This window comes from Narcine bancroftii, chromosome 4 (assembly GCF_036971445.1).
Source record: "Narcine bancroftii isolate sNarBan1 chromosome 4, sNarBan1.hap1, whole genome shotgun sequence".
In the NCBI taxonomy this organism is placed as follows: domain Eukaryota; kingdom Metazoa; phylum Chordata; class Chondrichthyes; order Torpediniformes; family Narcinidae; genus Narcine; species Narcine bancroftii.
Window position 1 is genome coordinate 262,020,373 of NC_091472.1, and position 21,789 is coordinate 262,042,161.

Genomic DNA, 21,789 nt, shown 5'->3' on the forward strand with positions numbered 1-21,789 from the left:
TTCAAAATATATGAGATTGTAGGTTAATTGGGTTTAAATGGGTGGCACGGGCTCAGGGGCCAAAACGACCTGTTACTGTGCTGTATCTCTAAATATACATTTATGCAAATTTAAATACATCTACACATGCGGATGACAGTAAAATAAGTGAAAATGCAAATTATGCAGCAAATCTGCAGATAGAGATACCATTTTTAGGTGTGTAATAGTCAATACTGTGTATAAGTCGACTCTTCTATTTTTGGCCTAAAAATCAAACTTTTTCCATATATGGCATGTGAAAAATCAACTCCACATCTTTGGCTCTGGTTTCCTGCCCATCTGAGTTTCAAAAGCCCTGGCTGCCCACCCACCCGAGCTCCCAATGCCCCAACTGTCTTCTCTTGCCTAGGCCCCGACAGACCAACCATTTGAGATCCTGATGCCCCAACAGCAGATTCTTGCCCAGGCCCCAGCCGCCAACCTATTTGAGCTCCCTATGTCTCGATTGGCATCTCTCACCTAGGCCTTGGCATCCCACCATCTGAGCTCACGATGCCCTGAACACAGACTTAATTCCCTGTCCCAGCCATACACCATCCATCTGAGCTTCCAACACTCCAAACATGGATTTACCACATGGGTCCTGGCCACCTGCCTGCTCATCTGAGCTGTTGATACCCCAAACAATGGTCAAAAGTAGCATGCGTGTAAAAGTCAACCTCCTAAATTTGACCCTAAAATTTGGTCCACTAAATTTGACTATTACACTTGTATATACTGTAGATATGTTAAATGAGAGGACATGGGTCTGGCAGCTGGAGAGCAAAGTTGGTTAATATGAGGACATGCACTTTGAAAGATAAAGAAGAAGATATTATTATTTAAATTGTGAAAGGAGGCTAAAGGATAATACAGATCAGATGGGCTAAAGCATATCATAAATAATCTGCTCAAATAGGTATTTTCTTTATATATATTTTTCCTGTCATTTTCTACCATAACATAATCATTTCTACTGTTCTCTCCTTAATTCAGTTCTTGTTGTTTCTATTACGAAAATGTCTTTTCTTGCTGGTATCAAATTTCTGCAGCTCCAGTATCTCCAACAGCAGGTAAAATGGATGACCTGTTTTCAGGCCAGTCTGAAACATCTTTCACACAGTAACAACTGGAGAAGAAATGAGAATTAATTTTCTGCTCGCCTCTGCCCTTTCTCTAGTGCTGCTCCAATAAATCACCTCACCATAATAATTCCCCAGCTACAGACCTACTGTGATGCACTAAGAAGAATATGAATGCTAGGTTCAATTTACCAGGATAAATTACTACTTACAACCATTTTTAGACCACATAAAATGATAATTTGATGAAAAGCATGGCTGGAGGATAGGATTATCAGGCAGTGGACAGATTATTTCTGGTCTCCTTCATATGTAAATATGATCTTTTAAAAGCTAAATGGAAGCCCTCTGTTCCTTTCAATATTTGGCACAATCTACAAAAGTTTTGTTCAATTCCATGCATGATCTGGCTTCAGAGATTGTCCACCTGTTTTTATTTATTCTGCTTGATTCACACCAAGGTGGACAATTATCTTATCAAGAGAAGCCGAGCTTACTTCTTTTCAGCAGATGATAATATTGTTGTGTTAAAAGCAATTTATGTAATTTGATCACTCAGTTTTACCTTCAATTTGGACATAATGATTCAAATATTCAATCCATATTTCAATTTAGAAAGTTTCCTTTTATTTCCTTACAGAATTATTAAGTATTTGAATTAGACTCCAAATAGAATCATAAAATCACTAAATTATTTGCAAACAATTTGACCTTTTTTTTAAACAAATGCGGTTTCTGGAAAGCAATCCCATTAGTCATGTTCCCTTAATCATCCCCCATGAACCTGCCACCTTTTCTCTGAGAATTCCCTCACAATTACATTTTACATTTAATGTAATTTTTAAAATATTTTTAAATTTAATTTTTTTAACTTTATTTTCAATTTGAACATAGCATGATAACAGGCCATTTTGACCCATGAGCCCTTGCCGCCCAATTACACCCAACTAACCTACAAACCCCTGTATGTTTCGAATGGTAGGAAGAAACTAGAGCCCCAGGGGAAAACGTATGCAGACATGGGGAGAACATATAAACATCTTACAAATAGTGCAGGATTCAAACCCCCCCCCCCCCCCCCCACCCTGTCCTGATCACTGGCATTGTAACAGTGTTGGGCTAATTGCTATGTAATCATGCTGCCCCTCTTGTTTATTGTTAAAATGATCTGCATTAAAAAGTTTTCCTTTTCACCATACTTTTCCCAATTGGCCATTGAATGATATGCTTATGGAAGAATCTTCTCTCGAGTGATAGTATTAAAACGACTGAGGTATCTTCATCTCCATTAATTTCCCCTATAAACTGCTTTACTCCAAAGAGAAATAGCCCCGGTTCACTCATTTCAACTTCTTTGTGAAATACCTCATCCCTGAAAATATTTTACTAAATTAATTCTCCTTCTCTCAGGCCTCACCATTCTTCCTAAGGATAAGGAATAGCATCTGATGCTAATGAATGCTCACTGCACTTTAGATCATATTAATTCTTCAGTATTGATAGGCATATTGGATAGGTTCAGGATTGCAAATTTTAAACATAAGTATAGGTGGGTAAATCAAATACTAGATGACATGTAATTAGTTCCTGCTCTGACTGCCCTACAAAAACTTCACATCTTGCTTTTGATGTTAAGTGAAGCTAATTCTTTTTTTATTTTTTTTTAATTTTTCACACTATGAACCATATTAACCAAAATACACACAAACATTTCCCTCTTGAATATACAGTGTCATTTTCTCCCCTTTTCCCCTCCTCCCTTCCCTCCCTCCTTCCCACCCCCTCCCTACCCACTAAGCGTTCAACATATACCACACAATAAACCCATTAAACAATGTAATCACACAGTGATTCTTGAAGTACATAATCAAATTATTATGTGAGACACATTTTACATCAAACATGCATCATATGGATCTGTTTCCACACTAATAAATTGACCATGATTTACTCTGATAGCTTTCAATGTTCCCATTTTTGTTTTCTGATGTACACAATTGGTGTTTTGCATATTCATATTTTTAAGTTCCCTATTTCAAAATAACATGATTAAAATCTATCCACTGAGTCAGTTTCTTCTGAGGTTAAATTGAAAGGTATTATCCTCCCCTCTTGCTTTGGAATTTGCAATTGCTCTACAAAAGTTCCCACAGTCTCAGTAGACAGGATGGTCTCCTCCTCTGCTTGTAAGGTTCCATAATCACACTGTATAGCAATCAGTTTACTTTGCATTTTGCCTTGTATGTAAGAAAATATGGGACAAGTTTAGATAGGTAACTTGCCAAATAGCTCATTTATGTGATGAATAGCTCTGTGACTCTAACATGAATATTCTAAGATTGCAGATAAAAGAAATGGTGATCTACTGACTGCAAACTTTAGTGAGGTACAGCCCAGACACTGCATGACTTTGTGAGGAATGCTTGGGAAAGTTTTTTTTACATGTTCCTGTCCCTAGACTGTTACAGGAGATTCTCCATCCAAAATAAAATACAAAATAATTCTTACAAATCATTAAACTATCTTCACTCATTGGAAGGAAGGAAGATGGAAAAATGCGAATAAACTTTTTAATCTCAAAGTAATTTATGCTCATCTGTTCAATAAGTGAACTTGTAATTTGTTCTATACATGTTTTAAAAATGTAACCCTTATTGGCATCCTACTGTTGTGAACATCACTATGTGGATGTAAGTCCTTCACTTTCTTCATCTTGTCACAACAATCAACCACTTTTGTTTCATATCCATTCCATGTATCAATGAAGTTTCTCTTGAAAATAAAATTACTCTCTAAAGTCAAGAAATCATGGTGTCAGTGCCACTTTCATGACCCATCTGAGTTATCAAAAGTGGACATAAAGGAAATCCTTTTAATTTGCAAAACTTGAGCTGTCAGAGGTTGAAACTCCACAAGTTATATGTTGGTGAAACAAGTAAATCCATTGACTGATTTTGAATGAAACAGATAAGAGACCAATAAGAAGAGCAAATTACTTGAATCCTTAATCAGAATATATCACCATTGTAGTGGCACGCCGTGGTGGCAATCGGGCCGGCACACCGGGCATCGAACGCAACCATGGGCCAGCAGACCGTGGCAGCAGCACTGGCCCCAGCAAGCAAACCAGCAGTAAAGCACGCGGGGAAGAAGGCATTGTCGTGTAAGAATGTACCCGCACGCGGGAGACCCAATAGTGACCCAATACCCAATAGTGGTATTGTTTTGCGACAGTGACATTAGCAAACAAGGGCAAATGGCGGGAAAATAAACAATATAAAAGTCGGGCTTTCAGCCCCAATAAAGCAGAGCTTTACTTGACTACACTCGTGTGTGCGTCTCTACTATGGCTACACCATCTTAAAAATGCTGAATCACATGCTAACCATACTGCCATGGAAAGCATTAGTGGCGCAGATCATTGATCTGGAAATCATGGCATCTCTCATTGCCAGATGTTTGAATTTCAAAGGAAAATTGAATATTAAAGTTCTTTGTTCTGGCTGATGTGTCTAGTATGTTGGCTTGAAAGAGATCCCCTCTTCTTATAACACACACTCTCCTAAATCTGCTTTCTCTGCTCTCTACTTTACAAATATTTATCTTTGCATGGCTATACAAATATTAGACATCACCTAATAGTCTGCTGGCAGGAAAAACCCTTCTCACTGTATGAGGTATTTTGTGACAAATAAATAAATAAAGAAAACTTTTTTTCATGGCATACGAGTGTTGCCGGCAATGCTCAAACTTATTGACTGAATAAAATGGGGAAAATGAATTGATATTACATCACTCATTATCCAAGTGGATTAAGAAATAAAATCAATGATTACATTGTTTAATCATAGTCCTATTTTGCAGGTTCTGAAGTGATCAACAGAGTGTATATATATAGATATATATATATATATATCTATATATATATATATATATAGATATATATATATATCAATCAATAAATCAGTGCAGAGGCAGTAAATTCAAGTCAGCAGGGTAGCACCTTCCTCAGAAATTCAATAATGCGGCCTTGGGAAAGTGGGTTTCACTCCACTTCCTCACAATAAATGAATCTCACGTTGGACTCCATTGACAAGTTAAAGCATTGGAGAACTGCAAAACTTTAGTTTAAACCGCGATAGCTGGGTTACCAAATTCCAAAAGAGTATATTTTTATTCTAATAGGGAAGATCTTTACTTCCTTTTGAACTACACCGTTGCCCGGTGTGCCGGCCCGATTGCCGCCACGGCGTGCCACTACAATGGTGATATATTCTGATTAACGATTCAAGTAATTTAAATACTAAATCAGAGATAAACATTTTGAAAAAAATGCATTTTCTGTTGTCTGATGTCAACTCTCTAAATACTAATGATTAGATTTGTAAAATGATCATCACATGTTCTGAAGCAGAAAAGATTTCAAGACAAATAATAAGGACTATTCTAAGCTCTGGGCATTGAAATGAAGTTATGGGAATTGAGACTCATCAAGAGTCTCCATCTAAATCCTTTCAGTCCTTCCTATCGAATAACATCAAACTTGTTCCAACTATTGTTGTAAGGCAACCTCAAAATCATCTTAAATCTCAACAAAAATATAAAGATCCCAATATATGTTATGTGGAACCAGATGTTAATATCCCTCATTGCATTTCTGAGACTTGCTGTCTAGACTCTGCAGGGTAGCCAAGTGGCATCTTCAGGGTTATCAAGTGGGTGCCCTCCTTCCTCAGGATTTCGTTGATAGACCCATGACACATCTGGAGGGTTCAGCAGTGAATGCTAGCATCCTGGGCTCACCCCCTAGATGCCATTCACTCACTTGGGTGCCCAGTGGAATATGAAGTTCAACACTTCTTTCCTCATTGGGTAATAGGATGTGATAGAGGATTAATATATTTGAAAAGGATGAACACACTCAAAATTTCACATATTCATATGATGGAACATTCAGTTGATATCCTTCCTAATCAATTGTTTTTGAAACCGTGTTAAGCTGATTATAATTTGAATCTTTTGAATGCTTTAAAATCAAAGATTATTATGTTAATTACAAGGGTATTCTAACAATTACATAATTATATATAATTTTAAGATGTGTATTGAAATTTTTTTGAACACAACTTATGAATCTGATGATTTACTTTTATTTTTTCAGAATGATTATCAGTGGGTTTATTGGAGAAGAACTTGGCATGCACTTCAGCGGAAAAATGAACAGGCAAAATTAGTAAAGTGATGTTTTCTGACTTATTTGTCAAATAAATAAATGTGACCAACAACTCGGTACGAATTTAATTTTTAAGCATGCTGAATTGAGGCATTTATATGTTAACCATTTTAATTATGACACATGGAATGGTCTACTTGTTGCTCAACTAGATGAATAGAGCTGCAATAACACTGAAGATCTCTGACACGATTCAGGATGAAGCAATCCTATTTAATTAGCACTCAGACCATCACTCTAAATATTCACTCTTTTCCACTTCCAGCACTCTGGGGGTTTGGCATATATGATTTACAAAAAGAATTGCAACAGTTTAACATGTCTTCAACAGCACCTACCAAGCTTGACAGCTCAACAAGCTAGAGGGTTAAGGGCATCCAGGGCATGGGAAAAACATCACCTCCAAGTTTCTTTCCATGCTACCTATCTTCCTAACCTGGAAGTATAAGGATAACCTTTTAAGGTTATTGACCCTAACTCTTGAAATACCCTTGCAAACAAAACTGTGTTGTATATTTTGCTGCTTGTTTTTATTTTTTTTAATTTATAGTAATGTTGTAAGATGGTTATAATATGAATGTTTGCAATATGATGCTATTGCAAAACACTGAATTTCATGACTTGTCCATGACAATAAATTCTGACTCTGAATCTCATCTCTCTCTATCTTCCCCATTAACCAAGGCCTCTTATTTCCATGGCAAACATGGCTTCACCCTGTAACAGATGTTCTTTTGGTCCAAGCTACCTCTTTCCCACCTTCTCTACAAATTTTCCCAATTCTTATGAAATGTCTTTGAACTAAAGCAGTAATTTAGTTCATCTTTCCCAGACACTCCTTAACCTGCTGAATACTTCCAACATTTTCCATTTTTATTTCAAAAATTAATGTCTGTTTGGGTTTTGTGCGGTGGATATTGATTTGATACTCCTCCCAATTCCCAAATCTACTAATCATGAATGTTCAGTTTATTTGACTTTTTAAATACGTACTTCGAATGAAATCAAAAGGATAAGGAGCAATTAACAGATTCTTGTTAAAAATATCTACAATTCCAAAAGCCTTTCATGATGATTCAGGATTTCATCAAAGATCATAGACCTGAAACAATAGCCCCGTTTCTGCTCAAAGTTGTTTCTCTATTTTTGTTTCAGATTTCCGAAATAGAAGACCATAGCGCAGCAACAGGTCCATGTGTCTGCATCGATCAAAATGTTGGATTTGAAATAAAACTTAACCATTTGCACATGATAAAATATCCCTCTCTTCTCAACATATATTGTAGCTGATATCTGTAGTTTTTTTTCTGCCTTTTGAAATTGGTTTTGCATTAATTCCACCCTCAAATAAAGTTATATATTAGTGTCATTTTCAGATAAGAAAGTGTCTAAATATTAGAGGGTTGGGTGAAACATTGGAGGGATAGGATATAGAATATACTGGACAACACATTTTTTTCCAAAAGGATTGCATCCTGAAAATAAATTGGGGGCTATGATAGACATCTTCAAGCTGGACACAGAAATATTTTCATATTTTCTGTATTACATAGGAAGTTGTAAAAACATTAAATCAAGATTTATTGAATTGAACATGTCTAATTGCATAATGATGCTGAAACATTATGTTAGTTCAAATGTTTTGCCACTGATTTTTGTGTGTACTCGGCATCTGATGCCTTTCATGTCAGTGTCAAACAATAGTCAACAGGCACTGATGGATTCCAATTGCCCTGATGCCACTTTTCCATGGTTGCAATATCCTGGTGAAATATTTTACCATTGTCACTGACTGTACAAAGATCAGCAGGGAAGATGTCCAAATGCAAATGCAGAAAATAAATTTTCAATGATATGTTGCACTTCATGGTTTTCTATGCTTGAAGTAGACTTAAAATATGACAGGAAATCATAAAAATAGGTTATATCTAACAAACGGTACGTGATAGGAAAATGTTCAGGTGATTTTGCAATCAGCAGGCCAAAATACAACCAAATATGTTCAGGAAGAAAAATCTTTGTGGTTCAGGGTTATTAACGTATATTTCACGTCCATGATGGTACAGGGTATTTTGTATTCCTTTGCAATTTCAGGTGGTAAATATTAGGCTTAAATAGTTAGCCATCAAATAATGACATCACAACAAGGCCTGTTTAGAATGAACTTCTTATCAATACACATTGTGGGTAAAAATTAACATGACATTAAATGGGAAGAGTTTTTAATTTTGGAGAGAAGCAAGAGAAAAGATTTCTCAGAACGGGTAGCAGTCATTATGCAGGAGACAGATAGCCCAATATCTCTGGAAAACAAATATAATCACTTAATGTTCACAGGAACTAGGTCTGAAGCATAAACATGAGTTACATGCAACTTGAATTTGGGGGACAAATTAAAGCCTGAATTTTTATACTTATTCATTCATATGTATTTTAAGTTTCAAGGAGGGAGGGACTGAAAAAATATGATAGGGTGAAGACAAAGGCCATCTGGTGACATAAGTTCTTTCAGTACTGTCTAGGAGAGGGAAATGAATCCTTCTCTAGAGCACTGTACATAGAGGATGATGAATGAGCAAGGAAGAAACTTAGAGATGCAGAACACAGCAGGGGCAGGAAATCTGACACACAAAAAGCCAGAAATACTTTGCAGAACAGATAGCATCAGTAGAGAGAGAGGACAAGTGAATTAATGTTACAGGTTCCTACCTAAGAAATGACTTGCTGAGCATTTGTTTCTTCAAATGACAATCACATGTTTTTTTTTTAATTTATCTCTTATTGATCCTTAATTATCCCTGAAGGATCACACTCCTTAATGTGTCTGGAATCATATAAATAGTCAGGATGGCAGATGTCCTTCCCTGTAGGACATTAGTGAACCAGATAGGTTCTTATAATCATCCAGTAGTTTTGTGCCTACAATCACTGATACTAGGTTATTTTTAATAACCGTAATAAATCATTTAATATTATCTATAATTTCAGAAAGCCAATAGAATTATAGCCATCAGGGTCTTACAATAACAAGAAAAGTGCAGGGACACAATGAACAAAAGTTGAAACTGTACCATAATTTGTGTAGTGTGAACATTGGACTCTCCAGTTAGGAATATTAACAATAATATAATAAATAGCTTGGAAGCTATTATATTACATTATGGAAAGCATTCATTGTTCAGACATCAATACAAGCACAACCAAGTAAATATCAACTTTGAAATTACCAACAAAAATAACACACTTGACCTTGGATTATTCAGCTCCATTTGTCAAAGAAAAAAGTACATAGCTTATCACCAATAGTCTGGTGAGAATTTAGAGCAAGTAAATCAAAAGCTGTTTGTTCCAAAAATGTTATAGTATTTGATTCCAGTCACTGAAGTTCAAATTCATAATTTCTTATGTTCCTGAAATAACATAAACTGTTCCCTGGCATTTGTAATTTTCACCCTACATTTTACATCCATTTTTCTATTAATAACTTAGTGAAAGTAATTAATAGAAAAAATCCAGTTAAAATCCTAAAATCTAGATGCCAGTAATCTATAGGCAGATAGACAGCATGTTAGCTCTGGAACTTCTTGAAAACTCTCATTTTTTAAAAAAAAAACAGGCTTTTACGTGTGAACATGCATGCCTAAGCGCCATAGATGCAAAGAAGTGGTGGAGATAAATGAATAATTATTTCTTTTTTTGTACTTTGTTTCATTAATAAACTACAAAAATTTATCAGTTCATCTCCTCTTTATTCTCCTTAAATTTGAAAAGTACTGCCGATGAATCCGGAAATCCGGAAATCCAAAAATCTGGACCAACCCAATCTCCAATCAGTCTGGATTTTAGGACTTTTACTATATGCAAAAATAATTTTCCTTCAGTTTTACTTCCATCACCCTTGTCTGTAAGCACCCCAAGGGTTTAACGATAACAGATAGAGCAAATGTTAGTGAAAGGGCAATATGAGCATTAACACTGAAGTTTGTTGCCTCAAGGGCAGGGCCCAAAGAAGAAACATTACAGATCTTAGTAGCTAATGCCACTGGTTTCAAATGGAATGGCTAACTTTTGTCCCACTAAACAGTGGTTAGTCACAGAATTCTATACTTGCAATGTGTTTCATGAAATTCCAGAGATACTGACAGATTTGGAAGAGCAAAACTATGAGTTCCCTCTATCATTGCACCCCATTGATTTCAGTATGAACAGTAGGACTACAAATTGGGAGATAAAAGGGATGATAAATTCCTTTTATAACAATTATTTTGCTTTCATTTAATGTTTTCAATTACATATGTTTTGGAGGTGTTTGAGTTCAGTTATTTTCAAAATATTTTAAGTCATTTAAATTTAGAGATACAGGCCTTCTTACCCACGAGTCCGTATCTCCTAAATACTCCCATGTGATCAATGAACCTTGTAATCCCGTACGTCATTGGAAAATAGTTGGAAACCAGAACACTCAGAGGAAATCCACGCAGTCATGGGGAGAACCTCCAACTCCCGACAGGCAGCGGAGGACTTGAACCAGAATCACAAGTGCACAATAGCGTTCTGTTAACCGCTACGCTAACCATGCCTCCCTTCAATGTTACTTCAATGTCATTGGTATATAAATGACAAAGAAAGGCTGCAGCATGGAAGGAAGTCACTCAGTTTGTTGAATCAGTAGCAGGTCAATGGAAGACCAATCCAGCTAGTCCCACCCTACTCCTTCAGTTAGCAACTCCATGTTTCCCTTCTTTCAGATGCTGATTCTGAATGCTACCCATGACAGAATATTCCAGAAAATTACCAACCAATATTTTACATTGAAATCGAGAAAGGCTTGTATTTTTATAGCACCATTCACATTAATCTTGAGATTTAGAAAACATTTTTTATTATTATACTACAGCACAGTAATTTCAGTTCCAACACAAAGCAAAGCAGTCACATTTATACTGTGGGAGTCTTCATAAAATGCATTTTGATTTTTTTCTCTCAGTAATGTAGATTTATAGATAAATATTGATCAGAACACTTGAATTAACTCCTTTTCTCCTCCTTGATAGGGTCATGAGTTCCATTTACATGCATGCATGGGAGGAGATGGTTCCTCAATTTATTATCTCATCTAAAAGATCTATCAATGCAATACTCCTCAGTGCATCAAAATGTCATCTTACATCCTTCCATAAAGTTTCCTGCAGCTGCCACTGTACAACCCAGCAGGTTCAGAGCAAGAGATCCAGGAACATTTGAGCTTACCTCTGCCTTCATCCAGCCTGTTGCAATAGCTCATGCTGGTGTTCAGCTTAGTAACAATGAGATGAAAGCTGACATGCAGACCAGCAAATAGTTTTCAGTTGAACTGGGAATAGCTGAAAGAACAGAATGACTTTTGGCTAAATCTCCTGCTGCTAGTTTTGAGATGTAATAATGCAGAGGTCTGTCAAATTATCCAAAGGTCATTCTTGTGAGGTTTTCGGGTCAGTATTCAGTTCAACTGTGGCTAAGATGAATCAGGATTGATGGAATAGGATAGATTCAGGGTAGAATCCTTGGAGGTTGACATTTTCACAAAGTACAGTAGCTAACATGCAGTGTATCTGCATACAGAGCAAAGAACCAAACCATGTGCAATCATTAGTCCTGCCCTGACTGTTACACTTTTCCACAAATTGTTCCAGAACTGATGGACATTATCTGAGTATACTGATGAGACTGTGTAGAAAATTTTAATGCAGAAAAAATATATTCCTTTCCCATGATGAATATAGTCCCATTAATATTTATGGATGGGGATGTACCTTCTGAAGTTTTAAAGAAAAAAAATGATCATAAAAAGAATGAAAATATATTCAGGTGCTTCATACATGAGAAGCTGTTTCACTGGCCAGTGATATAATCTCACAATTAAGATGTAGAAAATTACAAAGAAATCAAGAATACAGGATTAATGGAAAATAGAATTGAAACAGGATATTATCCATTATTTTATTGGATGACTGAACAGGCTGAAGGACACATATAGCTTAATACTACCTCGATTTCTTATGTTTTAAATGTGCAAAAATGGACATAAAGGTACATTAATTTTCAATGAATACTTTATATTGATGACAAATACACCTACAATTTTTTTTCTGAATGCTGAAGTAAAATAGACATACGATAAGGAAAACATTCCATTTAAATAAAGTTCATATTAAAAAAGCTAAAACGAATGGTGGTTTAGCATTTCCCAATTTTAGCTTTTATGACTGGATGGTTAATATATGTAACTTGATCCTTTTGCTACAATGTTATATTTGTGTTGACTACCCTACATGGGTAGAAATGGAACTTAATTTTTGTTAAAAAATACTTCCATGTTGGCAATTATAGGGTTTTCCTTATTTAGATAAACTATCTTAACCCAATAATTAAAAATAGTTTGAGAATATAGCCACAATTTAGAAGGTTTTTTCACTTTTTCTCTTAACAGCCCTATTATATCCAATCACCTTTTTCTACCTTCTTTACAAGATACTGTCTTCAATGACTGACACAGATTGTGTATTTAAGGTTTTAAAGACCTTTTAATTGGCAATAATTTTGTATCCTTTGAACAACTGGTGATAACATTCAATTTACCCCAAACTCATTTGTTTTAGATTTTTACAAATTAGACACTTTGTTCAATCTCTGATCCCTGATTTTCCTAGAATCCCTGATGCAACTGTTCTTGACATTTTTTTTTGGTCCACAATCTTCTCATAAAGGCTTAATATCTAATTTTATTATAAATTTGGCTGATCTAAGACTAGCCTCCCCCACCCCCCCCCCCCCAAGTTAAAATCAAGAATGTCTGGGAGCAGGATTTGAATCTTTCATTGTCTGAAAAGGTTTGAGACTCCATTTTTAATTTAATTAAAACTAGTTTCTTTTGTGCACAACATTGTTTACTGCAATTTAAAGTGGTACTTATATCACATTTGTCTAAAATTAAATTGCATCATTTCTATTCAGACATAAATCCTCTATGTGACAAATGTAAAATAGGTGATGCTTCTTTAGTTTATATGTTCTAGATCTGCCCTAGACTAAAAGAATTTTGGAAAGATGTTTTTCCAAACACGATCAGTAATTCTTGTTAAAATTGGAACCTTGCTCTTTAATTTATCTTTTTGGATTACCTCAAGATGTTGATGCTCAATTCAAAAGCAAATTTTATCTTTTACATCATTGTTAGCCAAATGTGCAATTTTGATTAAATGGAAAGATAATACTCCACCGACACATGCACAATGGTCATGAGATATTATGGTTTCTTTAACTTTAGAAAACATTAGATATGCTATCAAGGATTCAAATATTAAGTTCCAAAAGACATGGGGCCCATTTATGGACTATTACCATAATCTTAAAATTTAAGATTGTCCTGGAATTGTGGTGCTGTGTTTTCCCTCTTCAAGTTAACACGAGGTTACGCATGACACAATATAATTGGTTACACAGGCTATACACCAGGCCCCAAAAGTAAAATAAATAGGACCCAACAGTATCAGATAGATGTTTTCGCTGTAAGACGGAAACGGGAACAACAGTACATGCAATTTGGGCATGTGAGAAAGTGGAAAAGTTTTGGGAAGATCTAAATCAGGTATTAAATAAAATCACAAAAAGCAACATACCAAAATATCCAGAGATCTTTCTTCTAAGTAATATAAGAAGTAAAGAACTTGGCCTCGATTTGGAGGGAGCACAAAAAAGATTTATTATGATAGCCTTAGCTGTAGCAAAAAAATATATTATGTCAACCTGGAAATCAGAAGATAGCCTGAGAATACAAAAATGGTACATAGAAATGAATATATGATTCCATTGGAAAAAATAACATAATTTAAGAAATAACATCACAGTATTTGAACAAATTTGGGAACCGTACATGGAACATAACAGAGAAGTCCTACCGCAGACCTCCACCACCTAAAATGACAGAATGAGAAGAAGACGAAATGAACTGACCCAGTGTGTAAAAGTAGATGACACAATTTTCTTGTTTATTTTCATTGTGTGAAGGCATTGTCTAATGGATTTAATGTATTGTATATGTTGAACGTTTAGTGGGTGGGGAGGGGGTGGGAAGGAGGGAGGGAAGGGAGGGGGAAAGGGGAGAAAATGACACTGTTTATGTGTGTTTTGGTCAATATGGTTCATAGTGTGAAAAATAAAAATATTTTTTTTAAGTTAGTGTCACTTGATTCATACACATCAACTTTCAACCTTGATTAGAGAAAGGGGTTTTGAAATATTTATTTTTGGGTTTTTTGTTATTAAATCATATTTTTCATGATTATGCTGTGGATTTCCTTATTATGAAAACATTGTATAATGATTTAATTTTTATCTTTTTTTTCTGAATCTTGCAGCACATTGTATAATTGTACTGTTCAATTGTTTATATTGTAAAACATAAATAAAAATATTTTAAAAAGAAATAGATGTGTTAACTCACACATACCTGTATACCTTTAGAAAAAAAAATCAGTGAAATGTTCACATGGAACAGGACAGTACAGTTCAGGTCCTTTGGCCCTCAGTGTCATGTTGGCCTAATAGAATTTCCCGATTGTATTACCCTTCTTTCTTCTCAATTCCAAGTACCAATCTAATAGTCTCTTAAAAGATACTATTGTATCTGCCTCCACTACCATTGCCAGCAGAGCATTCCGTGCACCCACTACAGGGTGGCATGGTTAGCGTAATGTCAGTGAATGGGACTGGACTAGAGTTCAAATCCTGCACTGTCTGTAAGGAGTTTGTACATTTTCTCTGAGTCTGCATGGGATTCCTCTGAGGGCTCCAGTTACCTCCCACCATTCAAAGCATATCGGGTGTGTAGGTTAATGGGGTGTAAATTGGGGAGCACAGAAGGACTCATGGACTGAAATGGCCTGCTACTGTGCTGCATGTCTAAATCTAAAAATAAATCTGTTTGAAAAACTTACCACCCTGTGCTTACTCTTAAGCACCTGTTACGAGCCCAGAGGTCCCCAAAACTCAGCAACAATAGACATTCACCAAGAAAAATGGTTACTTAAACAAAAGTTGTTTTTAATTATCTTTGAACATGAAAACAGAATCACACTTTAACTTATCAAGTTTAACTTAACTAACCTAACTTGACTTCCTTCTAATTCTAAGCACATGTGTATGCAATGTGTGTGTAAGTTCAGAAAAGTTCTTTGGTTCACCGTCCAATCTCACTTCTCATTCCTTCAAGTTTACTAGTTGCAGGCAATTCTTATACTGTACACAGAATTAAACATTTATGAAGTTCGCCAGGCTTTGGTGCTTGAAAGGTAAATGGTTACCACTCAGAAAGGTTCTTGTCGGTTTTCAGAGAGAGATTTGTTGTAAACTGGACACCCAGCCACTTAAGTGTCTTGCCGAAGAAACTTGCCTCCTCAGGGTTCTCCAGATGATAACCTCTTTCTTTCAGGTCACCACAGAGTTCCTCTTTGTTTCCCTTATTTCAAGTGATACATTAGACAGCCAGTCCTCTCCTGTTGCATGAACCACAAGGGCTTTGACAAGGCTGAACTAAGAACTCACAGCTCGTCTTCCAAATGGGGTTTTCTACAAGCTTGCCAGCTTGTCCTGTTCTGGTCTCAGCTGCTGTTGTTGACTGTAACACTGTAGATCTGATATCTCTCCCTCTCTCTGAGAGAATGCCTGTTTTATTCTCTCTGCTTGCAAAACCACACGACCCTAAAGAACAACAAGTTCTCCTTCAGACTGTCTGTGGCTCAGACAAGCTCTTTCATCTGTTGCCTTTTTGTAAACAACAATCCATTAGTGAAGTTTCTTGGGCACTCTCCAAAGCTTCTGCAAAGATTGTTGGCCCCGACATGTCTAGCATGGGGCAGAGCTCCAGTATTTTAAATAAGATCTGTTTTAAAGTGCTTGTATGTGACCTACACTAATAAACCCTGCCCCAATTTATCTCCCCAAAACATATCTATATTCTGTCACACACCTCAAAACTATGCCCAAAGTAAATCACAAAATTCTGTAGACATAGTGGTTGAATTAAAAGCACAAAACGCTGGAGCAGCTCAGCAGGCCAAACAATTTCCTTCATCAGAATATGAGAAAATGCTGGCAAGCATCTTTCCTCTCCCCCTTTTCCTGTTTTTCCAGTTCCTCCATCCACCCAGTCAACCCTCCTCTCTTCATTGTTGCTGTACCCTCCCTCCTTTCCCAATGTATCATCTCTTGTCTTTGTCAAATCCCCACTCCCTTACCCTTTGGTTCGAACGCTTGCCGGCATTTTCTCATAATAAAGGACACTGTTTGACCTGCTGAGCTTCTCCAGCATTGTGTGTTCAAAACTATGCCCCCTCTTGTAATTCATTTCAGACCTGGGGCAAAAAGCCTCTGGCCATCCACATGATCAATGCCTCTCATCATCTTGTACACCTCTATCTAGGTATCCTTCAACCTCCTTCTTTCCTAGGAGTAAAGATTGTTCAATCAACTCATCTTCATAAGCCACGCTTTCCAATCCAGGTAGCATCCGTGTAAATCTCCTCTACATTCTTCCTGCAGTGAGGTTACGAGAACCAAAAGTGTGTTTGAATACTTTAGATCATCAGAGCCATGTTATCTATATTGAAATGAGCTTTTGAATGACATTGCAGCATGAATATCAGCACAGTTAAGTGAAAACAGTTGTCCATTCCAAGAGAATTTAGAACGAATCAGAATGATTTATGTGAAATGTCTCATATTGGGATTGGATTTTTAAGTCAAGGTCAATGCTTGTTCCATTTGCTATTGACACTTGAGTCATCGAACCAATGACTTATTGGGATTTTTGAATCCCTTTAATTGTAACATATTAATACATGATATATTTGGGAATGCATGGGCAGCTTAGCAGTTAGCACAATGTGTTTACAGTTCCAGCGATCGGTACTGGGGTTCGAATCCTGCCCTATCAGTAAGGAGTTTGTACGTTCTCCCCATGTCTGTGTGGGTGGGCTCTGGTTTCCATCCACTGTTCGAAAGGTCCTGAGGGTGTAGTTTAATTGGTTATAAATTAAGTAGCACAGACTCATGGGCTGAAATTGCCTGTTACCGTGCTAAATATCTAAATAAATTTTAAAAAGACACACACTCACACACTTCAAATTTTGTTTCTCGTAAGGCAGAGTCAGCATGACCATTGCCCACCGCCCTTAACAATAAGAGAGAGATGCAAAAGAGTCACTTCAGAGATATTAAGTCTCTGTGGACTCACCTCCAGAACTCCCACACCCTCTGCATCCATACAAAATCTTGTCAAACTATTGCCAGCGTGAGCACTGGGTCCAACCTTCTGTTATGATCAGGATGCCTTAAGTAAAAATAGAAAAATGCTGGACAAACTCAACAGACATTGCAGTGTCCGTAGAAGGTAAAGATATATGACTGATATTTCAAGCCTGAGCCCTTCAGGAGCCTTGCTTGCCCTCAGCACCCTCTCAAATCTCAGTTCCAAAACTTAATTCCCATGAGCCAGTTTCATTTTTTTTTGCTGTAACAAAGGGTTCAGATGCTATTGGACTTGTTGAGTTTCTCCAGCAATTTTGTGTATTTACTACAATTACAGTGTGAGCAGACTTTTGTGTTTCACTACATTTCTGTTGCACTATAGTATGAACTTTAGTATAATTACCACAAACACCATCAAGAACTGTCAATTATTACAAACCGAACTTTTGAACACTGGGATCTCACTCCAGCTCATTTACAAGGATCATTATTTAAAGAGGGAAGACCCGAACTACCCAGCACACATCTTCCAGCCACTCCTGTTGGGAAAGAGATGACAAATGCATTTGAATTTGAACTTGCTTCTCACAATGGAAATTGATAAGCAATCAAATGTTGCTTAGTGGAAACACTTTTTATGGTGTTTCTGCAGATAAAGGTGATGAGACGACTTGTCTTGCCCTTCTTTCTGTCCACAGATGCCTTATTCCACCAAATAAACAAAGCTGGCAGCATCTATGAAGCTAATAACATTTTCCTTCAGAGAGACAAAGTGGTTTTCATTACATCTCATATAAATGGATGGTTGAGCCTGGAGCTGAGAGAAATGACATGCAGTCATCCACTCCATTGCAAAGACATGGATATATATTATTGATGAAGAATGTTTAATAAGAACTAATTTAGATTAAATTCATGTGTTTCAAAAAGAATTGACAGGATCTCTTTTAAATGTGCTTGATAATGTAAAGAGGGCTTTGAAGGGGAGTGGGAAGGAAATGGAGGGAGATGGGATAAATAAAGTCTGATAAACAGTCGAAAAATAATTCTGGTTTTGACATGACTCATTTATTACATTTTCCTTTCAAGTTTCATATCTTGGGACACTGCACATTGATCATGAGATCGAAGTACTGTTGGCATGGTAAGAATTGTTGCCATCTCTAATTTCAACATCATGATATGCTCTGGATCAGGGGCACACACAGGGCAGACAGTGCGAGGACGACAGATTTTCTCATCTGGAAAGGATTAATGAACATGATTTTGAAGCGATCCAGTTGTTTTGTGCTTATCTTGCCAGTTGCACATCAGGAGTGATGCACAGTTATGCTACTGTTTGAAGGATCACTTGGTTGAAGAGCTAGGAAGTATTCAGTCCAAATTTATAATAAAGGTCTAACCCACATAATGTGTGCAAGTGATTTAGTGACCTGGGCTTATTCACAATAATAGCCGTTTCTTCTTCATCTTGTGGTGAGAAGTACCCAACCTGTGATTTAGTTTTTTTTGTCTAATGTAAACCATCATATGAGTGGGGTAGAGTGGTAGAGTCATGGCAAAGTGGTAGTTTCCTGACCAGTTTGCCAAATGCCTGGACTGACAATCCTGTGATAGTAATTTGAATTCAAATTTGGTGGCTGTAGTATTTAACTTCAATCAATAATCTGTATTATAAGAACATAAGAAATAGGAGCAGGAGTCGACCATCTGCCCTGTCGACCCTGCACCACCATCCGATGAGATCATGACTGATCTAATGATAGGCTCATCTCCACCTAACTGCCTTTTATCCATATCCCTTAACTCTCTGACTATGTAATAATCTATACAACCTTGTCTTAAATATACTTACTGAGGTCACCTCCACTGCTTCAATGGGCAGCAAATTCCAGATGCACCATATGCTGGGAAAAAGATTTACTTCTCATTTCCATCCTAAATCTATTACCTGAATCTTGAGACTACGTTCCCTAGTCTGGCTTCCCCCAGCAATGGGAACAACTTACTCACCTCTATCTTATCTATGCCTTTCATAATTTTATACATTTCTATAAGATCCCCTCTCATTCTTCCAAATTCTAGTGAGTTCAGTCTTAGACAACTCAATATCTCCTCATAGGCTAACCCCTCATATTTGGAATCAACCTGATGAACCTCCTCTGCATTACCTCCAAAGCCAGTACATCCTTCCTCAAGGAGCACGCAGTACTCCAGATGCAGCCTCAGCAGTACCTTGTACAGTTAAAGCATAACCTCCCTGCTCTTAAATTCAATCCCTCAAGCAATGAAGGCCAACATTCCATTTGACTTTGAACCAATCGAACTCGACACCCTGCTGCTCGTGCAAACCAATCTTTTGTGATTCATGCACAAGTATTCCCAAGTCCTTCAGCACATTCCAATCACTTTCCATTTAAATAATCTGATCTTTCATTTTGCCTTCCACGGTGAATAACCTTACATTTACCAACATTGTACTCCATCTGCCAGACCCTTGCCCACTCACTTAGCTAGGTTATTGCCATCTGATTCTACAAGTAAAACCCAACGAAAGAGCATTCTCTGACTTCAACGCAAAACATGCAGACACACAACCAGACATAATGCACATTCAGACAAATACATATGCAGGATAAGTATTTCAACCATACAAATAAATAAATTTGTGTGTGGGTGTGTATATACATTCTCACTGCCTCTGGGAAGAAGGTGTTCCTTAGCATGGGGTACTGCCTCTGATACTCCTCTAACTCTTCCCTGATGGGAGCAGTTGAAAAATGTGTGAAGGTTGGAACGGGTCCTCAATGATTTTGCATGCCCTCTTCAAACAACGATCCCAATAGATCCTGTTGATGGGCGGGGGGAGGGAAGGGAGACTCCAGTGATCCTCTATGCCATGCGTATGATCCTGTGGATACACCTTCAATCCATTTCTCTGCAGCAACGATACAACACTGATGCAGCCAATCAGGATGCTCTTGATAGAACTCCTATAGAAGGTTGACATAATGATAGCTGGTAGCCTTGCCCATTTCAGTCTTCTTAGGAAGAGCAGTTGCTGTTGTGCTTTCCTGACAAGTGAGGAGATGTTGAGTGTCCATGATAGATCACTGGTTAAGTGAACTTCAAGGAACTTGGTACTCTCCACTCTCTCTACTATAGAGTTGTGGATGTGTAGTGGAGGGTAGCTGTTCCTGGTCCTTCTGAAGTCCATCATCATCTCATTCATTGAGACTGAGGTTGTTACTCTCACACCATTTCATGAGATCTTCCACCTCTTCTCTGTAATGCAACTCATTGCTGTTGTTTATGAGGCCAACAACTATTGTGTCATCTGCAAACTTGATGACACTGTTGGAGTGGACCTGACGATGCAGGAGCAGGCTGTGCGCACTGCCCTGAGTTGCGCCAGAGCTCAGCATGGCCAAGCTCAATATCTCTCTGCAGCCACTCCTTATCCTCTGTACAGTTTGCTTTTCCACTTAATTTAGTGTCATCAGCAAACTTAGATACACAACATTCTTTATCATGAACACCAGCACCAACTCTGTGGCTCCCCATTCACCAACCAGAAAAATGCCCATGTATCCCAACTCTCTGTTTTATATTGGTTAACCAATCCTCTATCTATGCTAATACATCATTCCCAACTCTATCCATCCTTATCTTATGTACATCTTTTATGCAGCACCTTATTGAAAGACTTCTGGAAATCCAGGTAAACAATGTCCATCTGCTCCCCTCTATCTACTGCATGTTATATCTGCAAAGAACTCTAGAAAATTTGTCAAGCAGGACAAGCCTTGTGAAATTATGATTAAATATATATGTTCCATTAGACATTCCTTATTCAAATTGGAATTTAAATATTTCATCAGCTAATGGAATAATGTACCCCCAGATCAGTACACATGAGAGTGGTTGATGCCCATTTAGGTTTGGAAATTGGTACAATGGAAAGTAGGAAGTGTGAAATGAAACAAGTTGATATGGTGATCTTATTCTTTCAGCTAGTGGAATTGTTCTATTGAACCGATGCGGACTTGAAAGGCCGACATGCCCTGTTTCCGCTCCGTGAATGGTTATATGGTTAAGACTTTGCTGAATCCATGCTGTGTCTGCATGATGGGTCCATTTTGCTCCAGATGCCTCTCTATTTCTTCT

General features: G+C 37.2%; 1 protein-coding gene and 1 long non-coding RNA gene across 6 annotated transcripts in view; one reads left to right on the forward strand and one right to left on the reverse strand.

The window, feature by feature from the left end:
• Window positions 1–9,048, forward strand: part of LOC138761908 (uncharacterized) — a 230,101-nt gene extending 221,053 nt beyond the window's left edge. Inside the window, exons 3-4 of the long non-coding RNA XR_011356607.1 lie at window positions 6,265–6,392; window positions 7,492–9,048. This is a non-coding gene — a long non-coding RNA (uncharacterized lncRNA). The remainder of the gene's footprint in view (window positions 1–6,264; window positions 6,393–7,491) is intronic.
• Window positions 1–21,789, reverse strand: part of LOC138761905 (contactin-associated protein-like 5) — an 857,011-nt gene that overhangs the window by 709,060 nt on the left and 126,162 nt on the right. The gene's annotated exons all lie outside the window — the stretch shown is intronic.